The sequence below is a fragment of the Gallus gallus genome, chromosome 6, assembly GCF_016699485.2.
Source record: "Gallus gallus isolate bGalGal1 chromosome 6, bGalGal1.mat.broiler.GRCg7b, whole genome shotgun sequence".
Taxonomy (NCBI): domain Eukaryota; kingdom Metazoa; phylum Chordata; class Aves; order Galliformes; family Phasianidae; genus Gallus; species Gallus gallus.
In genome coordinates, this window is record NC_052537.1 from 24,484,456 (window position 1) to 24,509,093 (window position 24,638).

A 24,638-nucleotide genomic window follows, 5' to 3' on the forward strand; every position below is an offset into this window, starting at 1 on the left:
ATGTTAATGATTTCTGCACTGTGACGGGCCAAGACAGTATAAACAGAAGGACAATTGGAGTTAGTGCAATTGTATTACAGCTGTTTGGAGTTGATAAAGTAGAAGAAAAATTGTTCTCTCCTGTGTAGTACACTCATCTGACAAGCTCAAGGAATGAATGGCAGGGGAGCTGGGCAGTGAGATGTGGCATGGGCTGATGCAACTCTGTGCTGCTGGTGCAGTGCTTGTCTGGGTCATTTAGCCATGAGACATCTGGGCTGAAGGCATGGGATGGAAAGGGCAGGAGGTAAAGAGATGGAACAACCTTCTCAGGCAGGGCAGAGCTGTCAAGTTCCTTTTTGGAAGGAAGGAGCTTGCTGGGTAGGCACCATTGTTTGTTTGTTTTTTGTAATTGCAACAAAATGTTTTGTGAGTTCCACTAAATACATGTGCTGTCCTAATTAATTCTGGATACTTCCAGGTAATGCGGGTGTGTGCTGCCTGCCTTTACTTTATATCTGCAGAGCTATTGGGCATCTGGGGCACGAACTCCTCTGATCTCTCTCCCAACCAAAAATTAGCAGGGACAAAACTCCTAAATATCCTATGTTGCTGACTTAAGCCCAGTGTCTTTGCTCCCCTACAGAAATGGGATGCTGCTGTAAGGAGGGGCCTTCCTGATTCAGAAATCACTTTTGTTGATTATATAATCCAGATACTTTGCATGAAATTCTTCTCATGTGTTTGCTATGGTTTTTTTTTTTCCTCTGGTTTCCTACTTGTATGATTATCTGATGGTTGCAGTGATGAACTATCTGCAGGTGGCTCCCATTCTTGCAGACATTTTTATCCTTTTGATCAAACATGCAATGTTGCTGTCATTGTCACTGAAAATTAGACAAGTAAGTAGCTATTGTCACTTGTTCTTGTTTGCTGCTCATTCTGAATAATAACAGACTGGCTTAGTTTGGAGACCTTAAACTCACTCAGTTCCTCTCCCTGCTGTGGGCAGAGTGCCCCCCACCAGATCAGGGCCCAGAGCCCCATCCAACCCAGCCTTGTGCACCTCCAGGGATGGGGCACCCACTGCTTCTTTGTGCAGCTATTCCCGTGCCTCACCACTCTCTGAGAGTAATGGATGTCTCTGAGACACAGTCAGGGTCTAACACAAAATCCTGTCATGGTCAAGTGAAGAACGATGAGTCTGTTCTCAGACACTTCCTAGTAGAGTTTACCCACATGACCTTAGACTGTACTGTGGGTTCAGGATAGCATGCGTTGGTTTATAGGGTAGAGAAGCTGTCAGTTATGTTTTGTCCCAGAGCACTTCTCAGTCAAGGATGGGTCACGTGGGATGGGTAAAAAATGGGAAGTTGTACTGTCATGAGAAATTATGCAAAAAGCTTCTTTTGGATACGAGTTTATCTGTATTTAAGAGTAAGGCATTTTGAGCAGTTCTGTAAATAGCAGTTGTGGCTTTGTCAACATGGCACGTTCTGCTGGCCCTGTGTTCATTACACTAAGCCTTAAAGAGGAGATAAGGCAAAGTCACTGCTTACTAGTTAAAGCTACGCTTCCCTCTGCTGCAGTCATTTCTACAACAGGGCTCTGAGTTTGCTCTTAATGCTGTGCAGCACACTGAAATGTTGCTTGCTTGTAAATATTTTAGTGTTTGAATACGCTTTAAAAGACTGTTAATATTTAAATCTGCGCCCTGCAATGTTTCCTGCCTAGCAATTAGAGTGCAGCCAGAGAACAGCGCTTCAGTTTAATGGCTTGTGAACTCAAACTGCAGTGATACTGCTTTCTAACAAGTGTTCCTGTAATTTTCAAGAGCAAAGACCAGTGGAAAGCTAAAACGGTCGCTGTGTTGAAAAACGTCTGTTTAATTTGGTGGTGATGGGTTGATGGTTGGACTTGATGATCTTGGAGGTCTTTCCCAGCTTAAGTAATTCTGTGACTGTGCAGACAGAAATACCACGTGTGACCCTGCAGGACTTTAATCTCAGGTGGGAGATGGTCAGTTGGGCGGAACAAATTCAGACTGCCTCAGTTGGCTTCAGCAGTAATTCTGCATTATTACATAATTATTCTTATATATCTTCCGCTGAAATGGACTGGAAATTGCTGTGTTGACCATGTAGTATTTCAGGTGCAATCATCATATATCATGCAGAATCATAGGCTGCAGTCATCTCAGTCCTCTGCAATGACTTGGATGTTCACACTGGCCTTTTTCACACCCCTATCAAATTTACTTTTCATTTCTTGACAATATTTTTCAAGTGGGCAGGTTTCTCTTCCCTGTGAAACTTATTTATTAGGGATTATTTTCTTTAAGATGCATTACATTTGCAACCTCGGAGTCTGCCTTCCCTCTGCTGCCTTCTGCCAGCCTTCCTAGTTCCTTTTGCTTATTTATTTAGTCTTCCTAGTGATTAGATTTCTTAATTAGCATCTTCTCCCATTTCACTTAATGCACTGTGTCCCTTTTTGGGTGACATGCTGGATATGCATCTGTCCATCAAGTGCTGACACAGCTACCTGGGCATTCTCCTAAATGGAGGTGTTTGCTCTGTAGAATGTAATTGTTGGCAAGCACCGAGTGCCCTCACTGCTGCCTTATTGGCTCAGGTACTTATGGCTGCTAATAGACTTGGCTGATGGGATGTGTGGTGTTCTCCATCAGCCTTTAAGATAATTCCTGGCTTGTGAATTACTGAGTTCCATCAAATTCCTCTCACCCGATTTTTCATGTAATTGGAGATTTTGACTGATTTCACTTATTTCCTGAACCGAGACTTTTAAAAAGCAATATTTTTTTCTTTAGTTGTCACTTTTGTGACATCTGGTAAAATATCTCCATCGACAGTCATATTTTTCCATTAATTCTTTCCCAGCTAATTTTGCTTATAATTGCCTTCACTTCTGGGAGTTGGGTCTTCTATCATCTGTATTATTCTGTAATTACTGTTTTGAACTTACTGTGTTTCATATGCGGAATGCAATCAAGTTGATGAAGTAGAGCACCTGGCTGCTACTACTCTTTAACTACTTATTCCAAGCAAAGATGAGATTTGCTGTGGCATTTCTCCCTATACTGTAGATCTCAGAAGGTGAATGTTCAAATTGCTTAGCCTCAATTAAGCACTTGAGTCTTATGAAACGTGCGTGGGAGCTTATTGCCGATGGCACTTCGGGGTCAGGTGCTCACTGCTGCAGCTCCCATCTTCCCAAAGCAGCTGCCAGCCAGGCATGTGTCCCCTGTGGGGCCCTCCCCATTGTCCTCATTGAACTCTGCTGCTCAAGTACTTGCTCTTCCTTCTCCCCAGATGATTTTCCAAGCTGATAGCATCTGAGATCCTCACTGCTGCACCAGAAGTGCAGAAAGCACAGTGCTGCATCTGACAGCATCAGGGCAGCTCTGACGTAGCTAGTCAGGGATAACCTGTATTGTGCTCTACGTCTTGTCCCGGAGAGTCTTCAAATTCTAGAGTTCTTTGGTGAAATAACTTACTCATTGTGATCTCTCTTACTGATTATCCTTTGTGTGATAATTGAGGTGCCTCTTAAGGCAGGCTGTTGATGCTGCAGTGCCTTTAAAATGGATGCTGCTAACAAGCCTTCTCCCGGTATCAGATTTACCTCTGTGAGGAGGGAAGCTGTAGCACTTTAGTACATGTTTCAGTGGGCTGAGAGCTTGGACATCACAGATTACTGCAGCTTTCTTTCTGGGGCATAATTAGTTAAGTAGCTGGTTATGTGCCCATGTCTTCAATCCTTTAACTGGATCAATGACCTGACCTAGCACAGCAATTCCTAATTCCTTCATGGAGCCTTGTACTGATCCAGGCCTCCATCCAGTCCAAGAAACTTCTACTTTTCATTAGGGGCTATCTAAGAAAGCAACTAAGAACAGCCTTTAGAATTAGTGTCAAGAGTGATGCTAAAGGAGTATTTGCTCTTATTTGAGGTGCAGTAAATCATTTTAAAAGCATCAAGTTGATCAAAAAAACTTCCAGTTGACTGGATGCATGCAGCAGTTCTCTGCCCATGATAATGATCCTGCCCTGAACAGCTGAGCTCCAAAGCAAGGACATGGGGAGTGACTGCTGGAGGCATCTATGAGATGGTTTTTTGAGAAACTGATTTCTTGAGTGCCATTAAAAACAACAGTATCTGTAGCTATATTTGGAAATATTGCCTGAAAAGTGCCTGGGAAAGGTGAAGAAACACATAGTAGAGCCCAGACGAGACAAACAAGAGCAATGAGGATGTGGGAGCAGTTTTCAGTGAGTAATCTGTAGAAAGAAATGGGGAGGAGAGGGCTGTGGCAGAGCAGAGCAATTTCCTGCCCTTCTTCAGGAGCTGGATAAGGGCAATTACCTTTGGTGGAGTACTTCAGTCAAATATTTAGGAGAAACTTCTACAGATAATCAGTGGTAATGTTAGGACTTGATAGAGAAAGTTCTTTGTTAATCTGTGCCCTAGCTATGCTGCAGTGGTGTGAGTGGCACGACAAGAGTGTGGTCATTTAATCCTGACCTGGCAGGACCACTGTGGGATCAAAGGGTGCTCAATCCTATGGAAGAGCATTGTGTTATAGGATTAGGGTTGGTTTGTGTTTGGGATAGATGGGCAGTTCTGGGTTTCTTCCAAGAGGTCATAGCTGGAATCCATATTGTAACTCTAACAGTAAAATCTAAGCAGTGAAAAAGCTCATCTGTAAAATTTGTAATAGCAACTTAAAGCTACCTTTTGATCCCATCTCTTGCTAGAAGAGGAGAACTCAAGGTGACTGGGCTGCACGTAACTCAGTGTTAGACAGGCTTCAGGTCCTGTCTTAGTGAATCTGTTTTACTTTCCTCTTAGGTGTAACAGTTTGGTACACTTTTATGCCTCTGTAAGCATGATGTAATGATTTTTGTGTCTGTGATATAGGGTTCAGGAATATCACTTCAGAGCTGAGCTTTGAGGTTTAACTCATTATTGAAGCTGAAATAATTAGCCAAATACTCACAAGTTTTGAACGTGACACAGTCCTTGTAAGTCATGTCTGAAGCCTCAACCTGCCAATATCCAGCCCCTGAATTAGGCCTAGCTGTTTCTTTACTGAGTGATGCTATTTTAAGTATGGTGTGATGGATGAAGCAGATTACTGAGCTGCCTGAATGCACCTGATTTGTTGCTTACCCTCCACCTGTATCCAGCCTCTGTTCTTTGCAAGTATCTGGGTTGTGCTGCAATATGGGAACAAGTCAGGACTGGGCAGAAACAAGCTTTGTAAGAGTACATAAGAGCGACTTGCTGGAGCAGCAGATGCAACTGTTCTCTGCAAGTGGATGATTCCTTAATCCTCTTAAGGACAGCCTCAGTAAAATCTCCTTTGTGACATTAGGCATAGCTCTGGGCCAGGTGGCCTCAGCTTCTGTCACCAGCTCCATGAGCTGCTTTTCTCTGAGAAACTCTCTGTGCTGCTGTGAAAAGCCACCACAAAAACAGCCAAGCTGCGGGTGTGCAGGAAGAGCCAGGTGACAACTAGCCTTATTGGACAGACCTCTGAGTACATCCAAGAGGTTGTTTGCTTCCAGGTTCTTGGAGGCCTTGGAATGGGTGGTACAGAGATGCTGAGTGCTCTTCCTAGCAGTTATGTACATAAATCAGTGTGAAAAAGTAAACAGGGATGGCAGTGTGGGGCAAGAGATGAGTGATATAATATGGGAAAAGTTTAATAGTTGATGTGGTGTGAGCTGACCTGACATAAGGAGTAGTTGGCAGCTCCCTCTGCCTTTCTACTGGGACAACAGCTTCTCTCACTTATGCTGTGCAGTTGCAAGAAAAGGTTTTTCCACATGGTTAGATTAAAAATAGTGTGGTGAAGGAAAACGCATGAAGGATGGGATGGTGGTGAGATGTCTGTGATCACTTCTCTGCCCTAAGCTTTGTGTGATCTTGGAAAAAATATTTTATGCTGGAACATGCAGAGTGCTCCAATTCTGTAAACATTCCCCTGCCAGCCTTAGTTGACATTCCTTACATCAGCTGGTAGGCACCCTTGAGGATGTATTACTATCTATTATTTTGTGGTTAGTATTTCATACCCTCAACAGAAGTCAAAACCCAAGCTCCATTCCATTGCTTTTCTGCTTCATTGCCTGTCACACTCTCCTCTTCCCCATCTCCTTGTATTATACTCAACCACCAAAATCTGCATCTTGAACATTCTTCCCAAACCCATCTTATTAACTGCAATGAGGAGTGGTGAAGGCCATGTTTGAATGCCATATGCCACCTTCATATTTGTAATTTCAGTGTTATGCTACTATAAGGACAAATGGCTCTAAGATTGTTGTTTTCCTTTCAGTTTGGTAGACACCACTTTTTTTTGTTCCTGTTTTAACTAGCCAAAGAATTTTGGTAAGCCAAAATTCGTCTTTGGAATAACACAAAATGTGCTGTGGGAAAATATCAAGGCTGCCAAGTTCTCTGGATTTTGGTGAAAATAATTTTGGAGGGAGACGTATTGAGGTTTATACTTGGGCAAATACCCCACTGATTCATCTGTGTTAAAGTCATCACAAAGAGATTATGGAAAAGGACTGAGACCATATGCGGTATGTCTCTGTAATGCATTTTTTGTGTGTCCAAGATGGCTGGTATTAGCTCTATTTCAACGTTTTCTGGCTTATTTTTTAATTCTTTCACCACTGTAGTTCATATGTTGTAAAAAGACCCTTCCTGATGTTAGGAAGGAGGCAATTTCTAGCCTTGCTTCTTCATAAGAGATGGTAATAGCAGGTTCTAGAGTTGCTGGTGATAGAAAAAAATCATGGTCAGAAAGACAACATTTTAGACCAATTAGACACAGCAGCTTCTCTGCAGTGATATCGCTTAGCCCTTGTGATTCATTCACTGTCCGCCATGGAAGTACAGCTTTATGATTCAATCATTCAAGCAGGAACAAGCTGCCCTCTGAGGGTATTCTTCTCTGAGTATTTCTCAGCAATGAAACCTGTCTTCACAAAAAGAAACCATATGAGGGAAAGGACTCTGAGGTCTTTTCAGATACTGAAATGAGCAATTAACTTCAGAAGTTTGCTCACCCCTGGGCCTGCTCCTGGCTCAGCTCTGCCTTGGAGAAACCTCAGTCATCTCAGGCTTCACGAATAGGTAAAAAAAGATTTAAAATAATAATAATAATAAAAATAAGGCAGTGTTTGCATCAAATTAGCTTTTAACAAATGGTAAGACATGATTCTGTTGTGGCATTATGTACTTTTTTATTTTTTGCTTCAGTGGTGCTACTCTGCATTTCCACTGATGAAAAGAAATCCGAATGTGGCCACTTGGCTGCTCTACTTCAGCAATTGATTCTAAATCAGCCTTGCTATCCAAACATGTAGAATTGAAGATTTGTTACTAATTGTGTAGCTGCGATTGCTGACTATTTTTCTTCCTAGTTTAGTAAAAATCTTTCTGACATTTAGCAGATTGACATTCTCTTAGCATCTCCACAACAATCTGTCCAGTTTGTTTAAGAAGACAACGTTTTTGGAAGAAGCTGAAGCATCTCTGTTGGAAACTCAAGTACCTGGCAAGAGATGCTCTAGATACTTGTTGAGCTGGCCAAGTTCTGCTGTGCTTAGTAATAGCAGTGGGCAGTTGCGTGACCTCATGTTTCTTCAGCTGTCTAGGGTTTACCTTTTGTTTTATGCTGGAAAGCTTGAGGAAAAAGTTGCTTGGAGCGACAGCCAGAGCAAGAGCGCTGTTGCCCTGAAAGGTTTGCTCTCTGCAGTGCTGACTGCTCCCATTGGTGAGAGGTGGCTGATGCCAGTATGACACACGGTCATGTTTCTGGTTTGTTCGTACACTTCCTTGTTCCTGTGGTGTGGATAACTGTTGCTGGTCAGATGTTGTCATCAACACTTGGTGAATGTTTGACTCATTTCACTGAAGGTATTAAGTGTGGGATGACGGTTCCTGTTCCCAGAGCTTTGAGGGGGAAGGTCTCTATATGAAAGCTGCCACTTCCTGGCTATATTTTGAGGGACTACCAAGCTGAGAACTAAGCTTGTTTCCTAGGCTAATTGTACTCTGAGGCCAAGCAACAGCTTCTGAATGGTGATCATCACTCTGAAAATAACCATGCTGGTTGAACAACTCGCCCTTTACCCAGAGTTACACCTGGAGTTAAGTTTCTTCAGCCTCTAGGCCTGCTCTCCCCACTGGTGTCTGACAAGTCTCTGTGCACTTAGCATTGAGCTACCTAAAAAGCTTGGCTCTGTGCTTGATTTACAACAGCTAGTGGTGAAATGGCCTATCAAAGAGCCTTAACAACTGTGAAAATGCTTTCGGGCATATAGAAATATATGAAAGAGGTATTCTCTATTGTCTTCTGTTTGGGCAGCGCTTGAAGATATTCACATCTAGTGCATCTCATGTTTTGAAGTGATCATGCTGAACTTCCCTAATGCCTGTGCAGATCATGATGGGGATGAGTACATGAGGTGTGCTCATTGTGTACTCATGATGTGTACTCATCAACGTGAGGCTGAGCTTTTTTATTTTCTTCTTTATTGCGCTAGTTCAGTGGCTACAGGCAATTTGCCATCTTGTTGGGCAAATTGGTTATCTTGCAAGATCAGTTGTGCTCACTGTGAAGAAGTGGTTTGTGTGTCTTTTTTGTGTAACATATTGCACAGCAACAATCATTATCTGTTGTACGTGATGACAGGTACTGAATTCCAGGTTAGCCATAATGAGGTACACACTATTTTTGCTACAGTCCTTTTCAGCCATTACTGAAACGTGGTGACTTTGGGTGTTACTAACTGATCCTACAAGGGTTACTCAGAGTTCAGCCTTTTAGCAGATACTTAGCTTATCTGTACTTGTCCCTATTGGAAGATGACTGTTTATTCTCATTTTGAGCTCCATGATTTGGATAGCTTTTTACACATTGCTCATTATAAATTATACTTAGCGTGTTTCCATTTGGCCTGGATTCCTTTCTCTTTAAAAGTTTATTCCAGGATTTGTTCACTATCTCTGTTTCATATTTAAGTGGCCCTTTTATAACCTTGGTAAGAATTTACATGTAATTTAAAGCCTTGTGTCCAGTTTCAGTTTACAGTCCCCTTTCGTTTATGTTCTGCTATAGACACAGCAATTAAATCAGTATTGTTGGAAAGGCCACGAGGACTCGGTTGCAGAGGCAACTTACTGGCAAACTAGTTGCTGTCTTAATTTTAGAATGACAGCAGAGAAAATATGAGGGCTGCACTTAGGCAGAGCATCAGTAACAGCACAGTAGCCATCAGTACCTCTCAACAAAGTATTTACTGATGGATCTCCAGTCCCCAAGACTTCTAGGTTAAAAAAGGTTGGAATAGATAAAGTCCTTTTCTAAGAGTCCATGGCTCTTTGACTTCATCTATAAGTTCTCCTTTCTTCTTGGTTGAAGAGAGCTTCTAATTTGCTTAGACATTGCTTTTACTCTGGCTGCTGCTTTGCTGCCTAGGAGGTCATTTCTTAATTAGTATGCTGGCAGAAGCTTATACTCTTTTATATAGCACTTGTCATTTGAAGATCTCCAAATTTGTCCAAAGCGGAGAAAATTTATCATCTCTATTTTGTAAATTTAGCAACTAGAAACAGACAGACACTCAAGGTCAGAAAACCATTGCCAGAGCTGGAAATAGATCTCAGCTCTTTTGAGTCATGGTTTCTGATCTTGCTAAGAGCTAGATCACAAATGTGGAAAGGAAAATAGTTCTTAAAACCACAATTATTAATTTACTTCTGAAGCTATCTTCTGTTGAAGTGTAGTTGCTAGGCTGCCACAGTCCTTATATTGTTATCTTGGACTGGATAAATAAAGCTGTTTGTGCAGTGTAAACTAAGACATTGCTTTACACACAGTGGCAGTAAATAGCTTAGCTTAGCATAGCTTAAGAATTTTGGTGGGTGCTCTAGGAGGGGCTGGGTTGCCTGGGCCAGCATTGTCCTGTAATGTGACGATGGTCACTAAGGAATGGGGACTGCCTACCAGTGACTGTACAGAGCCTGGCAAGAGGATGCCTCCAGCCTGATTTGATCCCCAAGATCTTGCTGAAATGTGAATAGCAAATAACTTGCTTTTAGATGCAAAGGCAGTAAACTTGTAAAAAAAAAAAAAAAGTGCAAAATCCTCATGTGTTGCAGCACTCAGTGAACCCACTGTGTCGTCTTTTGTTTTGTCGAGTTATTTGTGCAAGCTGTCTCACTCACTGTTATGTTAGGAAGTAAGGAAGCACTTGCAAACATAATTTGGAACCACATATAAGAGAAAAATAGTTTTTGTTCAGAAGAGTTGGAGAGACTTTATCGTCTGCACGCAACTGGCAGTGTCTCCCTGGGAAAGACAGTCTTTGAAATTCCACCCGTCCAATAGTGGAGAAAAGAGGATTTTTCATCCTTGTCTCTGATGAAGTCGTCCCCCTTCTGTGAATCACAATTTACCTCTGCTAGAGGTGGATGAATCCTCAAAGTAATGACAACATTTCAGTTGTTCATGTTCTTAAGTTGATCCCCATCACTGCGTTCAAACGTCTGTTCCCTGGGGAAGACCATTTTCTTCAGTATTTTGATTTGGAAATTGCTCTGACATAAATAGACAGCAACATCGGATTCAGCATCTTGAATGCACTTTTCGGCCTCTGCATATCTTCAGACTACCTATTAAAAATTTTTTTTGAAAGCATTGCCAGTGAATGCACTTTAGATTCTAAGTCATTTAAATTCTCAGCCTTTTTTAGCTATTGTTAACGGACATTTATATGATGGTACAAACGAGTGTTACCCCTCCATGTTCACTCCAGCATGTAGCTGTGTAGAGTTGGGAACGGCAGCTTAATGGGATCCTTTTGTTAAAATGGGCATGTCATCTCTAAAATGGAGGATGCCCTGATCTGATTTGAGATGGTGTTTTCTGGTTTAATGGAATAATGAAACAAAATAGTCTTGAGTCACACTGACATAACAGGCAACTTTAGAAATCCTTGGATTAGCATATATCAAGGAAATGGTGCATCCATCTCTGAGAGAGAACTGACCTTTTGCTTGTTGTCTGTGGCAGCCCTGGGAGTATTATTTTTTCTTTTCCTAATTCTGAAATGGGAAGTAATTGAACGCTGATGACAACTTGGGCACGCTGCTGCTGAAGTGAGATGGTAAAAATTCTTGAAAGGTCGGTTAGTCTAAAGCAAAGTGAAGGCATGTTGCTGCTAGATGTCCCAGCAGGCTGCTTGTGTTAAAGACAGCTAGCAGAAGGGCTGGCCATCCTACTGTGTCAGGATTTTATAGGATTTTATTCTGCTCTTTGACACGTATCTTTCAGGTCTTTCCTTCAGGTTCTGTTAGGTTTCCATTTTGTCCAATTTTCTCTGCTCAGAAGAGGTTATTGGTACAGGACACAGTAAGAGTTGAAATGAAATGGGATGGGAGAAATGATTTTTAAGAAGAATGCTCTGAAACTTTTTTGTTAATACTTATCGAACTCCAAAATCCAATGGGTACATCAGGTTCTTCCTTAAACATTAAACACTACATGAATTCCTTTTGATTATCCTCATTATGAACAGCCTTGATGATTGCTGGGGTCGTTCCAGCGGCAAAGCCAACTGTGACCAAATTTCATATTCCATAAAGCTTTTACTACATAAAGCTTAAAAGCTGCTGGAAATCAAGTGAAGCCGTTCTGTACCATCCAGACTGCTGAAAGCCTTTAGGATGATCAAGGATGCTCTTCACTGTCCCAACTTTAGTGCTTTACAGAATATTAGTAGCATCTCTTTGAAGACTTTGCTCATGTTCTGCTGAAGGACATCTCACCTGGTGGATGTGCAGATATCTTTTGGGCTTTGGGGGATTGAAATTACATGGGGGAAATAAATCACATAGGTACAAATTGCAACAGAGATTTTGGCAGATGAGTAAGGCGGCTAAGGGTATAATCACAGCACTGACGATCCCTTCACTTGCATTCTTCTTGGACTGATATATTACACATTTTGGCAAATTTCAAATCAGCAGCCCTGCTTGGCTCAAGGCAGATGTAAGTAATAGTGAACAAGTTTAGGACAAAGCTCAAACGAAGCCATACATCATGCAGTGCTGTAACTGCAGATTTCTGTCCTGATAAGCTTCTGGCAGAAGTGTGTATATATTTATATGGTACTGAGTACCATGGTCTCTTAAGCTGTAAAACATCGAGCATCTGTGGGATCTAAAAGAACACATCACTGTTTTTCTCGCTGGCACATTTTCTTCTTTCCTATGGAACTATATGAAAGGAGTAGTTCAGAGGACAGCCTGAGTCTATTCTAGATGCAGAAATAGGGCAGGTGTGCTTAGATAATGGGATTTCCTGCAGTCTCTGCTTGCAGATGGTCTTCCCTGTTTGGCTGGCTGTGCAGCATGAGCTTGCTGTCTCAGGCTCCTTCCACAAGTCTCAGGTGTCAGATTGCTGTAACGTTAACAGTGAAAGGAAGGGTGTTAATCACCCTAATGCCTATTTGATCTTTATGTTTACATACCAGAGAGTTGCACATTTTTGCCTCTGTAGACCAAGTGCAATGCATGTACAGTGGTTATTTTTGTACCTCTGTTCCCTCAGAGATCCCATCCTTTCACCCAGTATTTTGGGAGCTCCCTGCATCCCTGGCCTAACACAAGGATTATGGGGACTTTGGGCCCCTTCCTTGCTCTGAGCTCTCTGTATATCCCGTACACAATTTCCCACTGGTCAGTGGTCTCTGTGGCCACACTTTTCTCTTTGAGAAGTCGTGCAACTTGGGAATTTTTTAATGAACTTCTTAGGGATGTGGCACAGAAGATGAAGAGTCATCACAACACCATTGCCTTTCTAAGTAATTACAGAAGCAACAACTGTAAACAACAACTTGCATTGCCCTCTCAAGCATCCCTGACAGACCTGGGCCCCTGGGAGAAGGTCTAGTGCAGTTACAACAGCAATCTCCCTCTATTTATCAGTGACTGAAGTATCTGTTACTGTTATTTATTGAGCCGTGATCGAGTGCTGCCTATGAGCTCAGAGCAAACTGTGGTGTAGACCAATGCAGCTTGCTCCCGCCCTTAGCAAACACTGCTCTTCTCTACAAACAGGATTGAGACTGTTGAAGGGAAGAGGGAACATGTGAAGAACAGCAAGAGCTATGGCAGTAGTTGCCACCCCACTGCCACCTGTCCTCATATTTGGAGGACAGAGCTTTTATCTTCAGGGCTTTGCCTCTGCTCCCATTGGGACAGAGCAGTGCTAGAAATGACCTTGGGCATCTTTGTCCCACCCTCGGAGCCACAGTGGAGTGGGCAGAGGCTATTCTGAGGATGGGAGAAAGGTGGGCCCATGAGGGAATGCTGCTTCACATGAGGAGCAATGAATGACCAGTGAGATCTTGGTCTCCATGCACAACTTTGGCCTGACTCTTCTCCTGCCCTCTAAGAGATGTTTAGTTGGAAGCCTTGAGGTAACTAGGTACATCAGTTGTATTTTGCCAACAAGTGATGAGGAAAACAGAGTGAAATGAGTGAGGTGCTGTTTGAGCTGGTGCTGTGGTGGCTGTGTTACCTTCCCTGGACTGGGTGTGGAGCAAATGCTAAACTTCAGCAATGACTGCAGCTGTGTTTCTCTAAGATTTCACTGCTATTGACAGTCGTTCTCCAGAGTCCCTCTGGATGCCGAAGGTTGTGTGTACTGACTAAAGTTGCTGTGTGGGTGACCTCTGGGAAAAGAGGTTTTGCTTTTGATCCAGTTCCATTTTAACATCACAGGCAAGAAAATTCACTGTTGAAATAGCATCTTTGCTGAGAGGGGAGAAGCCCAGGACAGCAGAACTGTAGGAAGGGTCCCCCATGGACCACTCCAACTGGATCCCCTGCACGCAATAAACAGCTGGAGCTGTCCTGTCCCTTCATTGCCTGCAGTGAATCTGAGATGTTTGTATATATATTGGAAACTTGGTGGCTGTTCTGCCATCAATTGCTTCTGACCTTTTAATCATGAATTATTGTTCGCTACTTCTGCCTCCTTTGCCTGTGACAGATCCCTTCATGGTAGGGTTTCTATTTATTGGTTGAGTGATTGTAGCTCTCTGTCTTGGGATGGGTACATTCCGATTAGTGTGGTCTTGCTTGTCTGGGCATTTATCAATCTTGAATAAAACATATGGTGGGTTTATATTTACCACTGGTGTTAATCAGAACATTGCAAACGTATTTACTGAGGTCAGATTGATGGAGACCTGGGGTGTCATGGCAGTGCTGCGAGGCTTGCATAAATGAGAGGAGGGATTCACACCATTTAGTTCTGCATCTTTTATCTTTAAAATAAATTTAAAGCAACATTCTAAAAGATGTAATAAAGAAAAACTATCCGAATATGAAGAAATAGCAAAAGTTTTCTTCATCAGGGAAGCTTTCTGTGCACAAATAATCAGAGAAGATGCAGAACTTGAACCATATGAGACTTGTCATGATTGCCATTTCTCCAGGGCTGACAATTTCCAAATGTTACAGTTGGTCCATCACCACTGATGATCCATTAAAATATTTGCTGCTTGGCAGTACCCTTTTTCTCTGTGGGAAGAGAGGCAGAACAGGAGGCAGTTCTTGAGCACTGTGGTCCTGGTTCTGTGGATCAGGCACTGGTAACTTCTCCCATCTCTTCTGGGCTCTGACCCACATCTGGTTGGGGATGGAAGTCCCGGGTCCTCAAAGGACTCAGGGTCCAGTCTATCTGAGTTGTCTGCATCTCTGTGAGATCTGCATCTCACCTGATGAATGGGCTCTCTATCTCTGTGGTCTCTCTTCATATTACTTTTTGCTTATTGAAAAAGGGCAAAATAAAGAAAACGAGGTGGAGTCAGGCTCCATTGTGCCTGCTGCCAGCTCACTCCCTTGGAAAAAAAACACATGACTAAAGGGAAATCATTATGCTTAATGCTTCAGAAATGGTTTCAGAAATTATAAGCGTTTTGTACTGAGAAAGTGCAGAGAGAATAGAGGAATAAACCTCCGCATTTTATAATTTTGAAGAAACCCCTGTGTTTATTCATTTGAATAAAAAACCTGAACACCTGACTTATTAGGTAAGAAACAGATGGCAGAGGCTTGAGGGACTGTGCGCACGCAAAACATCTGCCATGCAGTTAATATTTAGAAAATGATGATATTGGAACCTGTTGCTTTCTGAGGGCTATACGATGCGGGAGCAACCATAATGCATGTGATTCCTGGAAGGGGGCTTAAAAGCAGATTTGAGTGCCCTGAAAAGCTAGCCTTGATCTAGCTGCAGCGGCTTGGTGCTGCTCTGCTATTTAGCACGTACTAATTGTCTGGGGTTAATGGGCGGCGATGCGGCTGAGGAACCTGCAGCCTTGAAAGCCTCCGTCCATCTGTATTAGGGACATCTGCGAGGCCAGTGAGTGAGCAGCAGCACAGATCCGACAGACAGTCAGGGATTTTAATTGTTCAGTTGTGGAGAAATTAGCAACGTAATTACATAATTGGGTTTTCACGGCCCATTCAATCTTTGTGACTCTGCAGGGACCCTGCTGTGATGGAGCTGTGAGCGGTGGCGGTGTAAATGCTGTGTGGATAAGGCCATCAGGTGGCATGTCACTGGCAGCATCTGGGATGTGGTGGGGGAGATGGCACACCGTTCCTACTATTCTTTCCTGTCAATATGTCTTTACTATGAGAATCCTGGAAAACACTTTCTGTGCTTTAAAGCTTATCTACTTCCTCCTGGCTGGGGGATCTTAGCATCAGTGGATGGGCTGCCATGTAGGTTTGTTTGTGTAGTTCTTTACGCTGTTTTTCATTCTCTGAGTGTAGATCTGCTGCTGGAATGACCAGTCCACTGACGGTCCCTGGGTTTTGACGTGATAGTCCAAGTGCTGTTTGGCTGTTCTGCCTTCTTATCTCTTATACGTTGTGTGTGCAGAGATATTAATTCCTCAATACCATGCTCTCAATTCTGACCATCTCATTATAATCTTAAATGTACAGGATCAGATGCTTTGATTTATCATAGAATCATAGAATCACCAAGGTTGGAAAAGACCCACAGGATCACCCAGTCCAACCATCCACCCATCACCAATGGTTCTCACTAAACCATGTCCCTCAACACAACCTCCAAACGTTCCTTGAACACCTCCAGGGTCAGTGACTCCACCACCTCTCTGGGCAGCCCATTCCAGTGCCTGACCACCCTTTTTATACCAGATAAGGAGTTGGTCTCAGAGGTTTATATAATCAGTTCCCAAAGGTTTATAATTTGCAGAAATATTTTTCCTTTACATTCAGAGAAGTTAAGTTTATGAGGTCTGCTTGAACAATACATTATTTACTACAGGTTTTATCTAAATTCTATTCATAGGTATATACCTTAATCTGTTGTATTTTTAACTTTCTTCCTCTCATATTATTTGTTTTGTATCTCTATAGATTTAACATGATTATCCAAATAGAAAATCTTTCCAAATATGACTCAGCAGAAACAGCTTTTACAAAGTGGCAAAACTCTCAATATCGTGGCACACATACTGGAAAATAGAGGTTTAAACTCAACCCTTGCCTATGGTGTATTTCCTCAGCTCCCAGGCTATTAACTGAAGCAATTCATGTGGGTCTAACATTGCAGTTGTCAGATGTTGTTTCCATTTCTGCTTTTGTTTTGCTTCGCTGGCAAAATTCTCATTGATTTCACTGGTGGCAGATTAAGTCCTGCATATGTTTCATTTCCATGAGCCAGCAAAAATGTCTTTCCTCTTTTTTTTTGTGCCCATCTCCTTTAAATATTTTTGTCTGTCCTTCCTCAACTCAAGTTGCCTAAATCCAGACAAGTTTGGGTCCAGACTGCAGGCTCATCCTGAGACACAGTTACCAGAGAGCTTCTTATGACTAGAAGGTTACATAAGATACTGAAGAAGATGCTTTTGTGTTGCTTGTGTTTTGAGATCAGACTGTCTCGTGTTTTACAGACTTGTGAAGCAGTGATGTAGGGTTTGTGGGAAGAGTAGCACAAGCTACAGAAGAAGTGAACAGAAAGGAGACTTTGGTCTCTGCGCATGCAGGGGACAGGCTGTCCTTCATGCTCTTCTCAAGAGCAACTCATTCATGGGGGAAATCACTGGGGTTGCTGTCATATGGTTTGCTCATATCTCTTAGCTATTCTGTTAAATAAAACTTCTGCCTTGGCCAGCGGTATCAGGGTTTGTTTGAAGCAAAAACTGCAATCTGGGAAGATAAGTTCATAATATGTGGATCTCGAAGAGACTTCTAACTGTTGAAAGGCTTGTTACCTGAAATAACATCCATGTAATGCATAGATCTGTCCTCTTAACACTGTGCATGCAGAGATAGTAATCTTTTCATGCCCCATGTCTAATGTTCCTGTCTTGATCTAGAAGGGCAGAAAAAGAATTGTACTCCTAAACTGCTCTACTTTTATGGGCGATGTTCTCCTCTCCCATCCTCCAAAAGCACTCTGTTGAGTAGGGGAAATAGTCTCTAAAGTGGGGGAGAGAGACCAATCATCAGACATCAGCTGAGATCTTGGAAATGTCTTAGAAACTGTACATGAATCAGGAAGAAGTCATGATGTAACTTGATGAGCATCCAGTTGAAGGAGGGGAGCACTGAGCACCAACTGTCCATGTCCACTTCTTGGAGGTGAAGGCTGAGTATGAGTCAGGTTGGGATTCCTGTGGGAAGAGCAAGAGTCTTCTATGGGCAAGGAAATGCTGTTGCCACCAAAAATGTTGTAATTTCAGTAGCTAATACCAAGGTGGAAAGAGATGTGAAAGTGTTCACTTGTACCTCGACAGGACAAAAACATGACAAAGAGCGTGGCTGATAATTCACAGAGGCATAAGAATGTCTGCTTCCAATGGAGCAGTCTCACTTGTTGTGAGTGTAGTGAAAGACCATATGAAATCTTTTGCTTTAACTCTGTTGATTAAGTCTTTGAAGGACGCTTGGTCTTTGTGGCTACAAAAAGACACAAAGCAACAAAAATCATCATAGCTGGCACATAACTATGCAGGTAAAATGCTCTTTTGCAGGTACAGCACCTCTAGAACATAAGAACAGCTCAGTTAAGATGGTTTGATAGAGTGGGAAAAATGCTGTTTGTACTGGTGGTGTAAGTGCTGAGGTCACTGTTGATTTTTATTAGCCTGTGGTTATGGCTTCCAGGTCACCTTAAGAAAACTAATAGCTGCACAGATTAGCTGTAGAGTTTTTGAACCCTGTGGAATATATGCCGTGGTCCTAATAAACAGTATTTATGCCTCCACTGAAACTGTTCTGATTTTGTGTAGAAATCACAAACGTTATTTTTGAAGCCTCAGGCTGAACAGAATTCAGATGCATTTTGTCTGTTTGGTGACCAACTGCACTGGGGTCAGATTCTGGCAATTACTAAGAATATGTGAATTTCATAAAATCTTTCGTTTACATTGTAGGCTATTCATTTTTCCTTTCTCAGATAGGTATGATTTAACCTGTAACACTCTTGTATTAAAGAAATTTTCTTCTGCTCCACCAAAATCATGAGTTTGGAAGACTGAGAAGGGTGGGAGGATGTAGGCATCTAAGTAAAACATATGTTGAATAGGAAGAAATCAGTCATCCTGAGTTCTGGGCCTGTGATTATTTCCACATGCCTGGATTGTATTGCTGTGTTGTGTGCCATTAATGTCATTAGATGCTTTATGTCGGAGTGGATTTTTGCATATGCTGATGAGATTGCAAGATTAGGACTGCACTGGGTTGAGTCTGCCAATGTGGTTTCAAGGGCTGTAAGTGGAGGTGAGTATCCTTCTAGACCCCTCCTCCTTATGCCATGTGCCCAGCCCAGTGTTCCACATAGTGCCCTTAAATGTGTGGTTGGGTTACAAGCTTCCAGGCAGCAGGGTTTGTCCTCAGCCCTTTTCAAGAAAAGCAAACTGACTAATCAAACCCCACCTTGTAAAAACGGATATTTAAAACTGCTGCTTGGTGTTGGAAGGAGGCGCAATGAAAAATAAGCTCAGTGTTCTTGTTCAAAGGTGCCTGTGTGTCGGGGAGAAATGCCAGCCTTCCCCCATTGTTTGTCTCTGGGCTGATCTCTGAGAATGAGACCTTGGGAGCCATTGCCATTCCATTTGGTTCCTGGTGAAAGGAAAAGAGATTTGACTGCTCCCTCCAGATAAAAATACTGAGAAGAGGAGTCTTCTAGGCCAGAAAACAACTTATTTTTCTTTCCTTGTTTTTTTGTTATTTGAGCCTGCCAGATTGGTCTCTCCAACTGTGTGGGCGGCACAGAAGAGGATGCTGAGACAAAGAATGGGGGAGGGAGGAAAGAAGTGAAAAAGACCTTTGGACTAGTGGCATGGTGCATGGGAGGAAGAGGAAGTAATGGCAGTCAGAGTGTTTTGGTTTGCAAAAGTTTGCAGCAGGTCGGAAGAATCTGTGGTAGGTCAGAGACGCTCAGTCTAGAAGTTGTAATGATGAATATATTAGCATGTTTTTGATCCTAAAGCATACAGATGTTTTTCTGCATTTGGTGATTTTATGAAGCTTGCATCCTACTGAACTTCAATGCCTACTGCTGGAAATGGGGATGATGGATGGAGGGAGAAGTGACTGAATGGGAACATGACCATTGCTCTACTATAGTAGAGTGTTTTAGATTTTAAGTTAATCTGCTTTGTGCTTTGAATTAGGTTCTAAAGAAAGTGGAATTTTATGAAGCTAAGGCTCTGATTTCGTCCTGACAGAATCCCATTTTCCTGAGCTGAAAACCAAATCTCATTTCTCATTCCAATAATAGCTACCTTCCCCCAGTCTATGCAACTGGTTTGTGATCTTTTGTGGTACTTGTGAGATTGAATTACACGTGAAATGTGATTTAACTCTTTTTTCTGTTTTTTAAATGAAAAGGGGAATAAGGGTAAATTTCAAATGAAACTTTAAAGTCTATGATGAGAATAGGATGGGGAGATACTGGACAGAATCTTCAGGTGAGGGAGGAGAGCAGAGAAAAGGTGAATAGGAGGTGAACATGGAGAGAGAAAGGACAATGCACATGAGGCATTAACGTGACTTGCTTCCTATTTAAACCTGCAAGATTCATCTTGCCTGGCCTGGAAGATTGGCCCTTGCCATATATTTTGCCCTTGGAGCGTTTGACCTCCAGCTCCTTTTGTTTCTTGTAATCTACTGCAAAAACTTGTAAAAGCAGCTCTGTAAGGGCAAGGTTTGAAAATAAATCCCATTTCATATAGGATAGCCCTGCAGCAGGGACACAGAGGTTCTGGTAGGAACAGAGGCAGTCCTGCAAGAGGATGCAGGGCTCCACCCTGTGACTACAGGAGCCTTTCAGAGCCTGAAACTTAGAGCCTGGGATGTGTGGTAGGGACGTTGTTTCATGGATACGTGATGTAGCCCCACTCACCTTTCTGGCCAGCCCATACAACTTCTTTGGGACCTGCTGCCCTTCATTGCCTTCTCTGAAGGACTTTTGACAGGGTAGGGACTTCGGGTAATAAAAAGGTGTTTCTCTGCTGGGCTAATATTTACATCACAAACATATGGTGCTTTGGCTTGGTCACAAATCCCCATGCATGCAAGTGAGAGGCTTTCTTCAGAAAGGGTGGGACATAAAACACTGAGGTTATTCTCTCCTGTCGCTGTGTTTGCTAAGAAAAATCTTTAGGTATTACACTTTGATGCTGAGGGAACGTTATCGCAGTTAGAAAGTCGAGCTCTCCAAGGTGAGCACGTGCTGCGTGGGAGCAGTCGGTCTAACCTTCATTTGCACCCCGGTGCTTTCTTGATTCCTTTACAATGCAAAAATCAGAACGTGCTTTTCTAGCTTGGACAAAGGCAGCACCTCTTCCAGGCGTGTTGTGGAAACAAATGTGTTGTTTGCTCAACAATGCCCCATAAAAATGCTGTGACTTTTGCTGATAATTTCATCTTTCAGTGTAGGGTTTGGCTGTTGTCTGTAAGAAAGTATGATGAGCTCCTTTGTATTATATAAAGGTGTGTGTGTGTGTATATATATATATATATATATAGACATATATATATATACTGCACAAGCGTTCTCTGTATATCTAAGTGGAACAATACTGTTTTTTTCACTAAACTATTGCAGTGCCATGCGATACGGAACGATGCTGCTCTGGGTTTCCAAATGTTTAATAGCCATAAAGCTGAGCCTGAAATAACACTTCTAAGTCCTGCCTCACTGTCATTATGCTGCCTGCAGGCAGAGTCAAGAGGAGGATATTGAAGTGGGACTCCAGTTCTACTATCAAGCAAAGATTTTTAACTAAAAGAAAACAGGCTTCTTGCACTTGATCTTAAAGCAAATGTCAGTTTCATTAGGTGAATGGTACAAAACCAGCAGCTCTTTGCTGCCTTAGATTAGTGTGTTTCTTCTGGTGAGGTGCTTGCTTTCTCTTCTTATTGCATGACACCTTGATAGGTCTAAAATGCTTTTGAAAAAGCGTCGTTCATGAAGAGAGAGCCTCATGCCCTCATTGCAAAATGTTGTGCTAATGTTAATTTCTCACGTAAATAGATGTGAGGACATCTGAAAATGCAGTCATTATCACATGCACCATATTTTCCCTCAGTGTGGGCTTTTGGTGGATTCCAGGTGATGTTGCCCTGCAGCACACACGGCTTTTTTATACTGTCTAGAAGTTCTGCTCAGAAACGCTGCTTAGCCCAACACAGTGCTTTATGGCAAATTGTGTCTTACATCGCATGTTAGCATTTCCAGCCTCTGCTACCTGGTGTTACTCTGTCGGAATTTCTGAACTACAATATCCTTTGGTAGCTCAAAACTATGTAAGGAGGGGAACACTTCTGCCCTTGAAGATAAAAACCGCATCCAGTGGGAACTTAAGAGCATTTGCATGCTGATGGAAAGATGCTGTGCAAGCAGCCTGGGTTTGCTCAGTTCCTTGCCTTGGAAATCCTTCTTGTTGCTCTGCCCTGTGCTTCTTGCTAGCAGTCTTCCCTTCTGCTGCTCCTGTAGGTGGTTGCACGGGGACTGAGATAAAGCACTGAGCAGGCAGGGCTCAGCTGTGCGCTGCTGTCACTGTGTCTCCTTCACTGAACCGGCCCACATCCTGGACGTCCTCTCAAATACCTCGCTGATGTCTTCATTGTCCTCCTGAGCGACAGCCTTTACCGCTGTGCCGCTGTGGTTCCTGTCACCAGAGCAAACGGCGCTGATGTCTTACTTACACTGAGTGCAAGTGTGAGGGAGATGCACAGCCTACAGGCTTTCCTGCCCCTAAATCCTTCATCCTGCTGTGCTGCAGCAGTCTGCCCTGGGGTAGCCAAACACCCGGGGTTAATGATCATAGTGCTGGATTTAGAAATGGTGGTCTTGATTTTTAAGGATTTCAGCTAGGATTTTGAATTTCCTTTGGCTTAAGTATTGAGATTGGGGGTTTTCATCCAGAGTGATACTTTAATTACATAACTCATTACATTCTCAAATGGCTGCATGTAAGCATCAGCTAATCAGCATTCCTTTTGCTAGGTCGGTATCTGTATCATTGTGTTTCACACAAAGAATAACCCAAAGATGCATCTCTGCTTTCCAAGTCCCCTCTATTAATAGCAATAAATTCAAGTTAAAAGGGTGCTTAGAATGCAAGCTGTCCCAGCTCTAGTCACTGTTCTTTGTGCACTAATGCTTGCTGGTGAGACATTTTCTCTTGGATGCCTTGCTGTTGAGAACATCACTTCTCCTTGAGTTACAGTGGCTGAGGTTTCTGAAGGAAGCCTGATTTCTGAACACGTGAGCTCTCTGCCCTAGCAGCAGTCTGAGGCTTATGCTGAAAAAAGACCTGAGAGTATGATCCTCTGAATTCTTCCATCTCCCTCAGTCTCTAGCTGCTTGTTGAGAGATACTGTATTGAGTGAAAAAGGGCAACTTTCAGTCAATTGATTTGTTACCATAAAGCTGAGGGCACGTGGTAGTAGCAAAATTGATGACAACTTCTTAAACACTAAAGTCATTAAGAGAAGGTTCTCTGCCCCTGGCAAACATCTGATTGATTTCCACAGTTCCCTGCTTTCTCCTACAGTAATTTTTGGGGAATGACTCAGACCACGTTGTGAAGAAATGATTTAAAGCATAGAAAATCCTATTAAGAGAGGGACAGGCTGAGGAAAGTGATGAGCACAAAGGAAGAGGGCAGTTCATAGAAGATCATCCAGTCCAGCCATCATGGCCACTAAACCATGTCACTCAATGTCACATCTGTCCAGTTTTTTTTTTGTCTACACTAGCAAAGGTCATCAGACATCACAACTATTTTGGGATGTATTTCCCAGACCTTGATGGGTCCCTTATGCCCTCCTTGCTGACTGCCAGCCTGCTCCTGCCTTGCTGTGAGAAAAGCAATGAAGCTGTCTCATCTTCCATACCCCAAAACACTGCCCAGTGCCCAGGGCTGTGGATGTATCCTGGGACTGTGGGAGAGGTGCCTCATTGTCTGCTCAAGGCTGAATCAGAACCATCCAAGGCTTCAGTCCAAAGAGGCATCCTGATGACTGCGTCCTTTGCAGCCTCAGCATTCTAATCTTCTAGTTAATAAATATATTTAGCAAGGTCAGATACTGCCTCAAAGCACACTCCTGCAGTAGATTCTTACTTAGATCAGTGATGCTGCTTGGACTTAACTTGCTGCATGCTGTTCATGAATAGGAGTGGATTTGGGAGCTGGGTTTCTGTTGGGTCGCACCTTAATATCTCCATCAGTAATTTGTCAGAAGGGAGCACAAGTGGTGATAATATTTATATTTTTTTCAGTACTTGATGTCACAATGGGAGACTGCTGATATTGGCAAGGGCAGAGAAACAACCCAAAGGGACCTAGAGGTTATCAACGTGGAGAATTGTGAAATGGGAATAGGGATGTAGATAGAGTTGTTTGTTCTTTTTGTTCTTTTTTTCCTAATATCTAGAGAAAAATCAGAAACATGGAAGAATGAAGAGAAATCTGGAAAAGGGCAAAGTCTGAAAAGGACACAGAGGTGATAGGCCCAGATCAGAGAAGTTCCAGTATGAGGTACAGAATCATAGAATGGCTTAGGTTGGAAGGGACCTTAGAGATCATTGAGCTCCAACCTCTCTGTCATGGGCAGGGTTGCTAACCACTGGATCAGGCTGCCAATGGCTGTAGGAGAAAGCTTTGCTGTATGGTAAATAATCCTTGAGGAGTTAGCATGGCACAAGGGGCAGACCACTGCACTGTCCTGGTTCTATGTGGATGTTGGGGAGGGAGGTGGGGTGGGGGTACTATTTTATGGTTTTTTTCACAAAAAAAAAAGGCAATTTTTCAATCAACTGAAATAGTTCATAATTTTCTGCCAAGCAGGATGACTCATTCTGGCAGCCTGCCCTCCCCACCCTCCCACCATCCCATATAAACAAATAAAGTCAATAAGTTACGAACAATAAAATAATCTGTAGAGATAACAGCTCAAATTTTTCCTTTTGGTGTACATAGAACAAAATGCTTAATGTTTTTTTAAGACATCATCTCAGAGCTGGATTCAATGACCGTAACTTGAAAAAA

At 42.6% G+C, this 24,638-nt stretch overlaps 1 protein-coding gene across 3 annotated transcripts in view; it reads left to right on the forward strand.

Annotated features, from left to right (window-relative positions):
* Positions 1-24,638, forward strand: part of NEURL1 (neuralized E3 ubiquitin protein ligase 1) — a 134,389-nt gene that overhangs the window by 32,315 nt on the left and 77,436 nt on the right. The window contains exon 1 of one of the 3 annotated variants that reach the window (XM_040702439.1): positions 24,085-24,128. The exons of the other annotated variants lie outside the window; for them this stretch is intronic. The gene's annotated coding sequence lies outside the window, so the exon portion shown is untranslated. Of the gene's footprint in view, positions 1-24,084; positions 24,129-24,638 lie in introns of those variants that run through there. 3 annotated transcript variants of the gene reach the window in all.